Source organism: Papaver somniferum, chromosome 4 (assembly GCF_003573695.1).
Source record: "Papaver somniferum cultivar HN1 chromosome 4, ASM357369v1, whole genome shotgun sequence".
Lineage (NCBI taxonomy): Eukaryota > Viridiplantae > Streptophyta > Magnoliopsida > Ranunculales > Papaveraceae > Papaver > Papaver somniferum.
In genome coordinates this window covers 152,957,046-152,973,786 of record NC_039361.1, presented here as the reverse complement: position 1 = coordinate 152,973,786, position 16,741 = coordinate 152,957,046, and the positions used below count along the sequence as shown (strand labels likewise).

Here is a 16,741-nt window from a genome sequence, read left to right as displayed (position 1 = left end):
GAGGCATGTATAAGGCTAAATAGAGCGTGCAGGATCAAAGTTTACGTGTGTAGAAGCCAAAAATGGAAATTATTGTTAAATATGGGCAGCGAGCAATGACGGGATTAATGGGAGATTATACGGTGTTATGGTCGGATATTTTTGTTCTAAAACACTATAAATACAAGGCTAAAGAGTTGAGAAGGGTTGGAGAGTCTTTGGGATAGTTTAGGAGTCGAGAAGAATCAATACAAGAGTACACAGCGAAAAGCTTCCTGCTGGTGCAAGGAAGAACACGAAGAACATTAGACAGTAAGAGGAAGTCGTTGAAAAGTGTCGCTTAAGTGCGACAGTTTCCTATCCCTTTCTCGCGACTTAGGAACAACAACAGTTCTGTTGTATCGTTTATTTTGAACGCTTTATATGCGTCGCAAACACTGTTGGAAACCGTTTTTCTCCATTTTCTCTTGATTGTAAACAACTTTTGAGTATCAATGAATCAATTTGAGAGGTTTTTCATCATGATTAGCTAAACCCAATCCCAGGGGTGACGGAGGAAGCCGTTCTTCCAAAAGTTATGTGGTAAAATTTATTTATGCAACTCTTTTATGATTAATTGCACCGAATAAATATGGAGAAAATGATTTTTATTAATCAATTGTGTTTTCTCTTGATGGAGTATGCTTAGTAAATTGCTTTTGATACTTCATGCTCGCGATTAACAATGGATGTTTTCAAAATCTAATTTAGGCAATGATTAGAATCACAATTTCCTTTGATTGGAGTTATATTGTCTAGAATTGCATGATAAGAACTGTTATTGAATCACATAAATTTTGGTGGATGGTGGAATCCTGACACCCAGTAAAAATTCTCTCCCATATTTTGTTAATATTGTGCATATAATTTTATTTATTTAAATCTAGAAAAAAATTACCTTCACAAGTTCGAAAGAACCTAGTTTTTACCACTATCTACAACAACATTTGAAAATACATCAAGTTTTTGGCGCCGCCGACACGGACCTGTGCTTAGGTAGAATTTTTTTTAGGTTTATTATTTTTTTTTCCTTTTTACGTTTCTTTTTGTCTTTGATTTGCAGGTTCGAAGTGGAGTACTAAGGACCTTGGAAGGAAAAGCTTAAAGCGAAAGGAGCGAAAGAGAAATTTTTTTTGTTTTATATATAGAAAAGAGAGAAAAAAAAAAGAGAGATTTTTTATATTTTTTTTTAGGTTATTTTTCTTTTTCTTTTGCACTTTACTTTATTTGGACTTTGGACTGGACTCTTGGACTTTATTATTATTTTTTTTAAACCCTACGGAAGGGTACCCTTAAATACAAACTGTGTGCAGGGAAGGACGGTGATTACAATATCACCTCGGCCCCTCGGGTTCGCACACGGCATAGGAGTCGTGGCCCGAGTCGACGACAACGGTTCATCGCCCGTCTGGTACGGGAGGTAAGTCCAATCGAAACACCCGCGAATCTCCTGCAAGCGGGTTACTGTCTGCCTTAAGGTGATAATTGTTTGAGGACGAACCAGACTGTCTTTATTTTCCTAGTAAAGGGCAAGGCCTGGCCTAAACAAGATAAGGGTTCGGATTTCATCACCGCTCCCTTCTTGCCCGCTTTAGGAGAACAAAACCTAACGCCAACCCAAGCTTTAAAATCTGATTAGAAAGAGACCTATAGGGTATCGAGCTTGTTAGGAAAATTTTTCGAAGGATATTGGTTATTCTTTTAGCATACTTCGAAGTTCATGACGGTTTCTGTGAGTTGAATGCGTGACTGCGCCGCCTTGTACTGCGGTGAGGCCTTGGGTATCAAAGCTCCACAAAGCTTCCCTCGCCTCGATTCAACTTACTTTGACTCGGATTGATTCCAGAGGGGTTTGCTTAAATTGCAACGAATTCCCTTTCGAAAGATAGAAGCTGGTCTAGAAACAATCTAAGTGGAGCCATCATGCTTTTTGTTTGCTAGAAATCTTTAGGTTTGCTTTGGTGGAGTCGAGTCGTCCTTGTTTGTGATTGTATAGAATCCCTCTGTAGTTTATATTTCTTCGGTGATGAATCCTTTTGAGGAGACGCCACCTGCGATGACGTTGAATATATGTCTAGAAATTCTCGTTATCAAGAGACGTCTTCGGAAATGACTCTTGGTGAATATATGCGTGGGCAGCGATATATGGATACTCCAACTTTTATTGAGGAATCACCTCTAACGATCTATGAGAAATATTATAAACATAGACCATGTAGTTTGGAACAAAGATTGAGAATTCTTGAATTTCAAAAATTGTATCATGATGATGAGGATAGTGATGATGAAGAATCTGAAATATGTAGGCAGAGTAATCAGGAATTTGTTCCAGTTGAGCCTTATAATGATTATATTATTTCTGGTTCAGATCCTAATAATTTTAAAAATTATTCACCTATTCAAAAGGACGAGGATTTGACTAGAGATACCCCCGTTTCAGACGATATAGTATGTCCTGTTTACGAAACCGATGATGGTTTAGAGGAACCAGTTTATCTTGAGATCGAGTCAAACGATTTAGAAACAATAGTCTTAGATGAACTCGTAGAGATTAGCGAGGATGAACCTGACTTAGAAAAATCAATTACCGACCTAGAAATTAGGGAGGTTATGACCAGTCTATCTAGAGACGCCGAAAACTCTAAGTTTGGGGGTGAGTATCATTCTCCATGTGCTTTAACTCTTAGTAAGGTCCCTCACTTGGGACTTGACATCAATGCCTCAACCATCTTACAAGATTATCTTCATAATCGTTTTCCAGAACCTAATGATATCCAACAAGAGTCTCAACTGTTAGAAACCCATCCTCTGGTTGATGTGGTTAACCCAGGCAATAATACCAAGATTGATTTTGTTTTCCCACCAAATAGTTTTCTTCCAAATGTGGGAACATATAGATTTCAAATGTGTCGAATATTAAGTCGTGAGACTAAACCTAAATGCTTTAGGAAATTAGAATCGACACATTTGCTTAAGAATGACCACTACTCTCATTGTGGTCAAATTTGTAAGTCAAATCTTATTGACTTAGAGGATCCTCAGTTATTTAGGTTATTATTGTGCGCTTCTAAGATCATATTTGAGTTTTTCCAGACTCTAGGACCTAATAATTTGGATCCAACCTATGAGGAAATGCATCCGAGGAAAATATTTATTTAGACCCTTTCATAGAACCTGAACCTGAACCACAATTAGATATAAATATCTTAATCAGGAAACTAGATAAGGGCATGTTATTCTTGTTCACTTTCTTGGGTTATTGTAGTTTCCTTTGGTCAGCTCTTTTTCGTTTTGAAGACCCACAGTTATTTCGACTGTTACTTTATGGTTCGAGTTGACTAATCCTTTCCTAAGTCTGGCTGAAGACTTTAAACTTAGCACTTCTTGGGAGGTAACCCAATCTCATGCAACCCGGTAATATCCTTCCTTCACTCTTTTGCTTCAAATAGTAACTGTCTCTCCTTGTTCATGCTTTTAATTTCATCTTTAGAACATTGAGGACAATGTTAGATTTAAGTTTGGGGGTATGGGAGAAACTTTTTAGTTGCAATAAATAAACTCCAGAGCCTAGAAATTTATGCGTATTTAGGATAGCACTAACCAATCTAAGTGGATGGAAACATTTTTGTTTTAGGAGTTGAGGAACCAATCTGACTAGATGGAAACATCTACAGAGTCTATTCATAAAAGCACAGAGCTCAGGTGTTAGAAATAACATGATAGTTTCGCCATATCTTGTCGAGTCCTTTTCACTTTCTATTTTTAGTTTTCTTTTGTTTCAAGTGATTTGGTGGGGCACACGATTCAAGTTGTTACCTTTGCTAGGGTGAAATAGAGTGACTGAGTTACCTTTTCAAAAAAAAAAAAAAAAAAAAAAAAAAAAAAAGACCGGACCAGTTAGACCAATCGGAATAAGTATTAACACTTGGATAGCAATATGCGTGTGTTCTCCCTGTTTCCGTCGCCTAAGCAAGCGTGGAATGCAGGACCCGTGGGAACTATCGTGTAATCTGCTGACAAGAAGCATGCGCTTGGATCCAAAAGATCTATTCATGCCGTTAAGTTAAAAAAAAAATGGTTATTGTTTTGTGTAGTCAACTGCTGGTTCCCTTGTATTTGCCAGTTTGTTGATCTAGATTTAAGTTATTGACCACTGGTTCCCTTGTATATGCCAGTGTGTTAATATTAGTCAGACCGGTATCTCAGTCATTTAGGTTAGGTTCATCTTGGCAGAGGCCTTCAGACAGATATGGGAAACACCGTTCACTTTTCAACCATCTACATTTTTCTTTTTCCATCTTCTTAATCTTTTCATGTGATTAGTCTGACTCCGAGTATGATGTCCATCGTGAAACTATCTTAGTAGAGCTCTGTCACTTATATGAATTTTAGTATGCTTGAGTGCAAACTCGTGTACAGCAATTGGAATTTCGCATCAGGGTTCTTCCTCTTAGAGTCAATAATTGTATGCCAACCAAGGAGGTTCTTTAGTGCTTTCCAAGGTTCTGCGTAGATAGCTAGGGACTGGAGTATTGGTTTTTGTGGGTACACCTCTGATAAACCCACCCGAGATTAACTCGGTCACTTTTCAAGAATAATTTTTGCTCGAGGACTAGCAAATAATAAGTTTAGGGGTATTTGATAGACACATTTTTGTGTCTAATTTGATCTCAATACTATATATTGTTGGCACTCGATTTTGTACTAATTTTGTTATTTTATGTATTTGTAGGTATTTTTTGGAAATAAATATTTTTGGAAAATTCGGCTCGAAAAGTTGATTTTGGCACCCGGAGGACACGTGTTATTCGGACTCTCGCTTTTGGATAAGGGGTAACCTAATTACTAAGGGCACCCCCAGGACACCCTCTTCTTCATTTGAATTTCGATTTTGGCGGGAAAAATATTCATAGCACAGGAGAATTTTCGATCGAAGAAATGAAGTAGTTGTAGGTCGATTCAATGGCTGAATTTTGGCAGAAAGATGTGATTTAGCGTAAGGAAGATATTTTGGGTGTCGAATTTGATCGGAATTGGCTGGAAATATCGATTTAATTCTCGAGCTCAAAACAGAGCTACACGGAGTGAACACGACCTGTACACGGTGTTGTTTGTGTTTTGGTTGTGCATGGAAGTGTTTTGGAGGAGTTGGATGACTTATGAGGCATGTATAAGGCTAAATAGAGCATGAAGGATCAAAGTTTACGTGTGTAGAAGCCAAAAATGGAAATTATTGTTAAATATGGGCAGCGAGCAATGACGGGATTAATGGGAGATTATACGGTGTTATGGTCGTATATTTTTGTTCTAAAACACTATAAATACAAGGCTAAAGAGTTGAGAAGTGTTGGAGAGTCTTTGGGATAGTTTAGGAGTCGAGAAGAATCAATACAAGAGTACACAGCGAAAAGCTTCCTGCTGGTGCAAGGAAGAACACGAAGAACATTAGACAGTAAGAGGAAGTCGTTGAAAAGTGTCGCTTAAATGCGACAGTTTCCTATTCCTTTCTCACGACTTAGGAACAACAACAGTTCTGTTGTATCGTTATTTTGAACGCTTTATATGCGTCGCAAACACTGTTGTAAACCGTTTTTCTCCATTTTCTCTTGATTGTAAACAACTTTTGAGTATCAATGAATCAATTTGAGAGGTTTTTCATCATGAGTAGCTAAACCCAATCCCAGGGGTGACGGAGGAAGCCGTTCTTCCAAAAGTTATGTGGTAAAATTTATCTAAATTTATTTATGCAACTCTTTTATGATTAATTGCACCGAATAAATATGGAGAAAATGATTTTTATTAATCAATTGTGTTTTCTCTTGATGGAGTATGCTTAGTAAATTTCTTTTGATACTTCATGCTCGCGATTAACAATGGATGTTTTCAAAATCTAATTTAGGCAATGATTAGAATCACAATTTCCTTTGATTGGAGTTATATTGTCTAGAATTGCATGATAAGAACTGTTATTGAATCACATAAATTTTGGTGGATGGTGGAATCCTGACCCCCAGTAAAAATTCTCTCCCATATTTTGTTAATATTGTGCATATAATTTTATTTATTTAAATCTAGAAAAAAATTACCTTCACAAGTTCGAAAGAACCTAGTTTTTACCACTATCTACAACAACATTTGAAAATACATCACAAACGACTATGCACATTTATTTTAAATGATGGTATGCATACTTGGTATGTTTACCATGAAGTCCAAACATCCCGAACTACTATTTTCAAACCTAAACATTTAACAACCTTAAACACAGATCAAGTTAGGTAGAAATAAGCGATAAGCAAGGTACACGGATCATTATAAGTACTCTAAGCAAATAAAAACATAAATATTACTCAAGTTTATAGATATACCTTTTTAGAATAATCCGATTGAATTCTATAACCTTACCGAACATAATCTTTGTGCCCCAATTCTAATGCTTCCCTCACCGTATACATAGCAGAGCATTCCTTGGTGAGGATGCACTTACAACACAATCAAGTTGTGTTGAGGTGAACAATGTCTTGCTCACCACAAGTGACTTTTGGATTATCATGAAAGAGATCTCTTTTAGAACCTTTCACATCCACACCTATCTTTCCAAAGAACTTTGTAAGTTCCAACATCATGGATACTGCCTTCTCCACAGTCATGGAATTTTCTGTAAGATCATTCCTTTTCACACTCAAAGTATCATAGGAGTTCTTTGATATCCACTTCTGAGTGCATTTAGGAACAATATGAAGCTTCTTCCCATTACTCTCTTCTAGATTTCTAGGAAGATAATTGGATTGACTATTCTTTTGCAAGTTAGTCTTTCTCCAATTGGGAGCATTGGATCTTTTCTTCATCTTTACGAAGTTATCCTTTTGATAACCATTATGATCTTGAAAAGGATTCACATGATGTTTATAGGCAAATCTAGGTTTATCACAACACTGATTCCTTTTCCTAAAGGTTGGACATTTACAACTTGTAACGTTAAAGGGATTAGTCTTAACATATGATCTTGGTTTCATAACTTATTGTGATGCCCAAACAAGAAGATCATGAAGTTTCTCATTCCTTATACAAAAACGACATCTCCTTTCCAAGTGACCTTTATTTTAGCAATAGTGTCAAACATAAGGAATGTTCTTACCTCGATCTGTATGTCCTGACTTTGGAGGTTGATACACATTGCTCTTTCGAACTTTAACTTCCGGTGAAGGTGTTTCACTTTTTCCATCAGTGAAAATCTTTTGTTGAGAAGAATTACTATCCTTGACAAATTTTACCTCTTTGCTAATACTTGGAGCATCTATTCCCTTATAGACCAATCCTCGTGTATCACGATGATTTTTACTTGCTCATAGCATAGTGGTTACTTTGCTTGAACTAGTATTGAACTTTTTCAAGTCATCTTCCAACATCTTGATTTTATCAAGAACAGAAGCTAAATCAGCCTCAAAGCGTTTTTCTCGAGTGAGATAAGCGTTTTTTCTGTCATCAAAATTTGCTTGCTGAGAGTTAATCCTTGCTTCAGTTTCTGCAAGTTTCTCTTCTAACAAGAAGAATTTTTGATAAACATTATCACATTCAAGTGACTTTCTACTCAGGTTTTCCTCGGAATCTTTGAGGATTGATTCGCAAGAGCGATTCCAACCAGAAATAACTCCGTAAATCCTTTTCAATTATTTGTTTTCTCGACAGAGAGGAGTCAGCAGAGGTGTGACATGAGAAGTTGTAATCTTCTTGATTTTCAACGAATCCAAAAACTTAATATACACTGAGACTTCCTCATCAACATCTCTATCAATATCTGAATCACCTTCATCAGAAAGTTCATCCAACAGTTATTCTAGGCGTGTTTCTCAATAAACAGTTTCAATATTCAGGGAATGCTTAAATATCGACTTATATGTGACAGTTCTCTCGGGTGAATTCAAGCATTGAAAATCATCTGGTAATTTCTAACCTGGTACGTTATTAGAGATAGTCTCATCCATAAAAAAAATCATATTTCTACAAACACAGACTTATAAGGTCTTCAACGTGTTTGCCGGATCTGATACCAATTGAAAAAGCGGGGGGTCTAACAACCACACCCAATCGCTTAGCAATCTGTATGGACTAACTCCAAATACTTTTAAGAGAATCAACTAGACAGTCAGAGTCAATCTTAATAAAAAAGTATATCAAAGAGTTATATCTCAATTTCTCGATTCAATCCTCAATCAAACAAATAGAAATCTGCGAGCCTGATTGAATACAAGAGAAATAACTTGAACGGTACCAAAGACCAATGTTCAAGGATCAATCAATTTCAATCAACAACCAAAGGTCAGATCTACCAATTGATCGATTCAACGCACAACCTGTGATATTTCAATTATATAACAAAATATAATGCGGAAAAGAAATAACACATACACCAGAAGTTTTGTTAACGAGGAAACCGTAAATGCAGAAAAACCCTGGACCTAGCTAGTCCAGATTGAACACACATTGTATTAAGCCACTACAGACACTAGCCTACTACAAACTAACTTCGGTCTGGACTGTAGTTGAACCCCAATCAATCTCACACTGATCCAAGGTACAATTGCGCTCCTTACGTCTCTGATCCCAGTAGGATACTACACGCTTGATTCCCTTAGCTGATCTCACTCACAACTAAGAGTTGCTACAACCCAAAGTCGAAGACTTTAATAAACAAATATGTCTCACACAGAAAAGTATACAGGAATAGATAAATCTGTCTCCCACAAAAATACCTACAAGTTTTGTTCCGTGTTTTGTTAAATCAAGGTGAACAAGAACCAATTGATATACCAGACTTATATTCCTGAAGAAGAACCTAGAAATATCAACCACCTCACAATAATCTTAATCGACTAGCGAAACAAGATATTGTGGAATCACAGACGATGAGACAAAGGTGTTTGTGACTAATTTTCTATCTTGCCTATCGGAGATGTGAATCTCAAGGCAATCTTATGATTTCACTCAATTACGATAGAAACAGCAAGATCAGATCATGCAACTACAGAGAAATAGTTGGGTCTGGTTTCACAATCCCAATGGAGTCTTTAAGTCGTTGACTTACAAGGTCTCGAGAGAAACCTAAGGTTAAAGGAGAATTGACTCTAGCTTACACAACTAGTATCACACAGGAGGTGTGGGGATTAGGTTTCCCAGTTGCTAGAGTTTTCCTTTATATAGTCTCCAACTCAGGGTTTGCAATCTAAGTTACCTTGGTATTAAAGCATTCAATATTCACCGTTAGATGAAAACCTGATTATATTCAAGCTAATATCTTTCAACCATTAGATCGAATTTTAGCTTGTTATAAGCAAATGAAATATACTTTATTTAGGTTTGAGTAACCATACCTAAACATGTACACTTAGTTGGTTCAATGATAGCTAACCAATGCTTATCCATATCAGCACTTTCATATCAACCTTATTCATCTTCACCATAACTAGTTCAAATGACTCAAATGAACTAGTTAGAGAGTTGTTCAATTGCTTAGATCTCATAGAAGTGTACAAGACACAATCGAAATAAAAACGATTTTGTTTCACTCGAATCGATTCATGAACGTTATAGCCACGGTTGCATTCCTTAATTTATAAATGTCTTAGTTCAATAATAAACCGTTTTTAGAAAATAACGTACTTAAGTACGCATACCGATACGCATACTTAAGTACCCGGATTGATCTTGTTTTTAGTTCACAAACTCCAGCCGAAATTCACGGGATGTGTACTTCCGGTAGTACGCGTACAGTTACGCGGATTTAGTTCCGGACATCCTAAATTAGTAAAGTACGTATACTTTGGATCAAGGATTTTGGACTTATGGAAGTATGAGTTCCCATACAGTGTTTATATCCACTCATGGTTATATATTCTAAACTCTCATTTCAATCATTGAAACATTCTTAGAGGATGTTATATAGTTGTTATTCACAAACTATTTTTCATCAAAGCGATTTTCAAGAAATTGAAATGATCAACATGACTTTTGTCACAGTAAAGATGAACTTGGCCAAAGAGAAAGCTTACCAACACATATTTCTATAAATAGATAAGCGAGATAAACTCGGCTCGAAATAGCAGATGTGTATAATCGCAGCCTATATAGCAATACGACTTTTGTCTCAAGATAGGATATAGAGTAGATATACTTTTGAGTGATAGATAAGTTCAAGTCTCCACATACCTTTTTGTCGATGAAGTTCCACCAGCTCCTTGAGTAGTTCTTCGTCTTTGCATGATGAATGTCGTGGAGTCTAGAGCTAAACTACACTTACTATCCTAGTCCGAGACTTAGCTATAAGTAGACTAGAAATCAAGACTTATATTTTTGGCAACTAAACTTGACAAACAAGCTTGATATAGCAACCCTTGCGAGTTCGACCGAGCAATGCTCTAACAAAAAGGCTGTCACTTATGATTGGGGGTCCGCTATATTAGCTGAATTATACATTTGTATTGATCACGCATGTTGTGGGGTCTCAAACATTGAAGGTTGTTGGGGCATCCTTGAGGTAAATACGCCAATCCATTTGTTTAGATTTATATCAGTGTACAAATATTTAGCAACTACAATACGCTAATACATTCCTTATACTAAATATAGTTTACTTTCCTCTATATGTATTTTACTCTATCTCTGGTGGTATGCAGGTTTCAACTTTGATGTACCAATACTTTTCGACTACAGGACGAAATTTTGGCCAATGATAGTACGGTATGAAGGTGCTAATTTGAAGCAAAGAAGACAAAAGAATAAGTTGGATAACATTCATGTATGGAGGTCCCAAATGTCGATTATGAACAAATATAATGTTATGTGGAGGCCGTGTAAGGATTTTGAAGAATACAAATGTAAAGACCCGCAAGCTTGTCAATGCTATTAGACCGGTCAAGTGTCGAATTAGCCGATAATAACTCGATTAATTTAACACGAACGATAATTAATAGGAATTAATCTAACAACGATCTAGATACGAAATTAGTACCATCGGTTATATCTCGAAAAGTTATGCGAAATGGACTACTCGAACGTGTGAATCAGATATTGGATGAAGAAGAAAACATCAAGACAATATGAAGGGTAAAATCGTTATTTCCGGAAAAACGCTTTTAATGCAACAAGGACACGTTGTGGCTTTCCCTTATCCGTTCTCGGGTGCCTTTAGCATTTTGACTCGGCCTTATCTTCACCTCACCGAGAAGATTCATTCTTCTTTATTATTCTTCTTCATTCTTCTTCTCTTTCTTCTGTTTCTTTTCTTCTTCTCTGTTCTTCTTCTTCTGCGAGTGTTTGAGAGTAAACCTAGAGAATTTGATTGAGAGAATCAATATATGATGAAGATCAGATGCAGTATAAGTTTCTGCTGGTGTTGATAAAGAATTGAAAGTGGTGTTGATGTTTTATGAAGTAGAGTTAGGGTTTGAGGATTGATTTTTGGATTCATATGGAATTGGTAAGTTAATTGAGTTGTTAGTGGATGAAGAGTAATGAAGTTGTGTAGCTGTGTTTGATGAAGAATCAAAGAATTAGGGTTTCTGCTGATAGAAGTTAGAAATCGAATTGCTGATGGTTAAGAAGAAATTGAAGGATGGGTTTTGAAGATTATGAGGTGAATAAGAAATTAATGATGTTAATTTGAAGATTCAGTTACTGAGAAGGTAATTAGGGTTTATAAAGCAAATCCAGGGAAGATGATATTGAAGTTTTGGGAGATCGATTGGAGGTGGGTTTAACTTGAATTAAGAGTTAAAGTGAAAATATAACTTGAAATTGGTAGTTAAGGTTTGATTATGTTTTAATGGAGGTCTCGAAATTGAATTAGAATCTGATTAGAACTGTTAGTGATGACGGGAGTGTTTCGGTGTTGGATGAACTTAACTGGTGGTTTGTCGATGTGCAACATGAGTATTGAATCAAGCTAAAGAAAGAAGAATAGTCAATTGGTTAAGAAAATATGTTTTGAGGTAACTATTCTTCTTAGTTAATTCAGTAATGTTTATATACTTTCACTAATGAGTTTATGAGTTTGTTTATCAATCTAAGAATTGAGATGAAAGTATGTGTATATAACTGGATGAGGAATTATGTTACAGTGGACGGATGTTTGAGGCAGTGGAGAGCTGGAGATGGTGAATATGGAGTTGGGTATTGTTTTTACTTGTTGAATTAGTGGTTGGTTGTTGAGGTTGCAGAGAATGTGAGTGGCTAGGGATAATGACGTTCTCTGTGTGGTTAAAATTGCAGAACTGGAGTTTGTTGTGCTGATGTTAATCCAGTTAGGGAATTAGTCTTGCAGTTGATGATGGTGTGTCTGTATGTACGAGACTTTAAATGTTGATCTGAGAAGTTGTTGAACGGCTGAGATTGGACATTGCAGATAGAATTGTTAGTGATTCTGGTTTAGAATAAGAATCAGGGAGTTGATAAATTATTGTGCAGGCAGGAACTGGAATGGTGGAGGTTTTGTAATGTATGTACTGGTGATAGGATGATTGGGTATACAAGCGAAGGTTAGATGTTACAGTTGAAGTTGTTCATGGCTGGTTTGGAGTTAGTAATGGAACTGAGTTTGAGTTAGTTTGGTGGGTGTGTAGTTGTCAATGAGTATTGTAAGTGGTGATGTTGTAATTCATGGAAACAGTCTGAGATGTGTAGTAAGTGATGATCTTTGTAAGGAATAGCTAATAGCTCCAGAGGAGGCTTGCTACTGCTTTTTTAGGTAGGCTTAAATTACAAATGTATTGAATTATAGATTTCTGTTTGTATAGATTGTAATTTGAATTATGGTTAAGAGTCTTGGTTGTTGCACATTGATTGTGCCTTAGTGTTCTTTGGCCTGAGCGTTTGGCTCTGGCCTGTGCAAGAGTTTTGACTCTAGCTGACTTAGTCCATATGACTGAGTCGAATCAGTTTGACTCGCTGAGTCACTAGACCTGAGTCATTGACCACTTGACTCATTTGACCTTGACCATTGACCTGATTTTAGACATTGACCGTCAGTTGACCCAGTGGACTGTTAGTTGAACCAAATGGACTGGGCCTTAGATTATTGAGCTGGATTAGTAAACTTGGGCTTAGGCATAATTTTCGACCAGTGATTGAATTGGACCCTTTATGGTCCGAGTTAACCTTTGGCTTCTTCTACAAAGTTGTAGATATTCGTAAGACCTATCTGGTGGATCATAGAATCAATCTAATTGAATTAGTAAACCTTTAGATATGCAAGAAATGGATAATAAAGATATATAGAACCATAAATGGGTTTATAACCATTAAATAGTTCACTTAGCTTATGACTGGAACTTGTATGAAATTATGTTATGAGCCTTGTGTGAGCCTTTTGGCTAAACTCTTAGAGTGCTTGTATGATTAACAATTAGTCTATTAACAACGATCGATTCAAAGGATGAACCAGTGGATCATGGATCTCGAGGTAGGCGTGGCTTGTCATCAAAAGAGGTGGGAATAGATTTGACTCTTTTGTAACCATTGTTGTTTCTTTTACAAAAGTTTATGCTTAACAAGCTCATGCATTGTCTAGTGTACATTCTATGCTTTGTTTAAATTTCTCTAGTATATTTCGGTTGATTTTGTTAATCTTTCCATGGTTTGGAAATGGCTTGTAATGTTTGTTTTTCATATGAATTGTTATGGGAAATACGAATTTCCACTTGTGGTATATAGGATATGATCCTTCACATTTATATCTACATGAATTCAGCTTTTATTGCTTAGAGTGGGTCATCATGGTCTTGGTGATATCAATAGCTAATGAGTGTGGTTAGCACGAATATTATACATTGTTTGAAGAAGGAGTTTGTCCATATACATGTTTGTTTATTTCAGTGACTTGGTCACTTTCTAATGTTTGGGAAAACATTATTGTTTTCCAAATATTTCCATGATTACTTGAAAGTTAAATGTTATTCCTGCTGGGCTCCCCTTTTAGGGATGGTGCTCACACATTCTCACTTTCAGTTTCAGAGACAGATCAGAGTTGCGCAGCTAAAACTTCGAGGAGTTGACTTCGTTAATTAGTTAACTTCTACTATGTTTACTAAGTTGTTTATTATATTTGCAAACCCAATGACTATTGTATATGTATCATTTGAGAGGACTTCTTGTATATATAATTCTGAGCGGGGCTAGTTTTGGGTTAAGTTTTGTAACAGATTTTTTAATTAGATGTTTAAATAAATGATTTAGATTCTTAGTGCCTCTTTGTTTAGTTAATATCTTGGATTAGTCAGCTTCTAGCTTTGGGGCATTACAACAACACTAAGACGGTCAGAAGGATAGAAAAAATTTCGCTGCAGCGCGTGGTGTTGTATAGTCCTTTCAGTAACATTGGTGTTTATTTTTTTGAGGAGAGATGTGCTAGACAGTTAGTTGGTCAAGTGGGAGTGCCACTCAATCCGCCAATAATAGCTACCGCGTACCGGTCGAAATACTTAGAGCTAAAGGAAAAAGGCTGACAAAGGTATGAGACTAAATTAACCCCTTGTGATGAAGACCATTATGATCTATGGTATACGAGTGTTACATAGCCGATAATTATTATGGAAGTTTTACACATCTATGGTCTGGATTTTGTCGCAATAGGAAAAGCATTACCGAAATTTGATGCTCCAACTCATGCACCCCTAGTGATTCCAACTTTCACCAGCTATCCTACAACGGGACCTTCATCTTCTTCGACTCGACGACAAACGAGATCTTCTTCCTCATCGGATGGGTCTGATTTTCCAGCTTTAAGTTGGGACCTTGAGACTTTTAATCTTACCGGAGAACGTCAAATTATTTTGATTGTGTCGCAAGGTCTCGAGCGTCATAATTCTTATACATACACTTCGGCATCAAGAACAATCGATCGAACAATTGAATCAAATGATGTTAAGAGATATGGAAACTAGACGTATTTACGTACAACAATTGCACGCGTTAGGGGATACATTGAACTTCAGTCCTAACTTTTTACAACGTACAATAACTCTATCCTCCCAAGATGTAGTGCGAGAAACACAAGTACCTGATGTGCCACGATCTCCAGATTTTCCAGTGCAAGGTTCTCCAGCTCGACAAGTTCAACAAGAAGGTCCCAAAGGTTACCAAGATTATAGGAGATCACTAGACTTGGATGGGTATCCTGTTGATCCTTCATGTCACCATGGTAGGGAAACCAAAGTGGGGGAGGCGATGATGCTCAAGGGTCTCATGTTCGACGAACTAAGAACATGCCGACTAACGTTGGACGGCATGCTTAACAATGCCGACTTTATTATTTTTGAAACACATGGGACTGTTGTAAATGCTTTAGTATTCGGCATTTTATTAATTTCGTACCCTGCCGGCTAACCTATAGTCTGCATCTAATTAATTTCTCACCTTGCAGGCTAACGTATGGTCGGCATTGTAGTAATCTTACAACCTTGCCGACTTTGGTTATCCCAAGAAAAAAAGAATCTTGAAAGTTGTAATTCACTTTATTCATGCAATTTTTGTTACTACATTGGTTGAAACATAAAATCTAACTCCTTGTCGTAGGAATAACAGATGCGCTTAGCACGTGCATTAAACCTTTGAACCCCTAGGAGATCCTAGTGGACGAGTTATATTGTGCTGCATATGGTCGGCAAGGTATTGGTTTAATACAATGCCGACTAACACATAGTCGGCATGGTCGTAATTTTCTTACCCTGCCGACTTTATGAATTTTGTAACATAGTAAGAGGTCATATTTTGCTGCATATAGTTGGCAAGGTATTGGTTTAATACAATGCCGACTAACACATAGTCGACATGGTCGTAATTTTCTTACCCTGCCGATTTTATGATTTCTGTAACACAGGAGGAGGTCATATTATGCTGCATATAGTCGGTAAGGTATTTGTTTATTATATTTCCGACTAACACATAGTCGGGAAGGTCTTAATTTTCATACCTTTCCGACCCTGATAACTGCACCATTTCTGCTGTCAAAGGCGATAGTCTGCCAGTTCACAACCTTGCCGGCTCTGGTTTAGTCGGCACTGTAACTTAACAAAACATTCACTCAAGACCCTGTCGGCTGAATTATTGGAACTTAACATAGATAAATAAATCATTCATTCAACAACTAGAAATCCAACATATGTCCCATAAACCTTAAAAAAAACATTTGTCCAACCATTAACCTTAACATTTGTCTAACACATAAAGAAATAAACTAGAAATGCATTCACTCACGACCACTAACACCACCACGACCCGGTTTAGCATTTTCATGACCACTAACACTACCACCACCACCACCACCACGGGTACGATCCCTCTTTTGTGCAGCATTCTTATTGGCTTGTGATGCACCCTTCTCTCTTCACTTTAAAGAACGGATCATCACTGGGATGGCGTTCTTCTTGGACGTAACCCACTTGTCGCATTACCTGATGTGGATCGTACATTGAAAATCCTTGGGGGTAAAACAAGGGACCGTAGTAGAACGCACCATCATATCTCCTTATGATTGTACCTTCATTTCTATCATCTCGATACGCATTAAATATTACCTCATCCGCAGTCATTCTGTCCAAGGCGACTCGCATGTTGATAAGCTGTTGTGGTATATCCTTCTCCTGAGCACCAGTAAAACTGTGTTGTTGTCCTCTTGGCTTATGACTCGCAAGCTTAGTGTTCACTTTGATGTGGGGGTTTCCTATCACCA

At 37.0% G+C, this 16,741-nt stretch overlaps 1 long non-coding RNA gene across 1 annotated transcript; it reads left to right on the top strand.

Annotated features, from left to right (window-relative positions):
• The first annotated feature begins 11,282 nt into the window (after window positions 1-11,282).
• On the top strand, window positions 11,283-12,849 carry LOC113271607. Its single transcript, XR_003322229.1, has 2 exons — window positions 11,283-12,005; window positions 12,135-12,849. It is a non-coding gene; the product is annotated as an uncharacterized LOC113271607 (long non-coding RNA).
• Window positions 12,850-16,741: the final 3,892 nt, after the last annotated feature.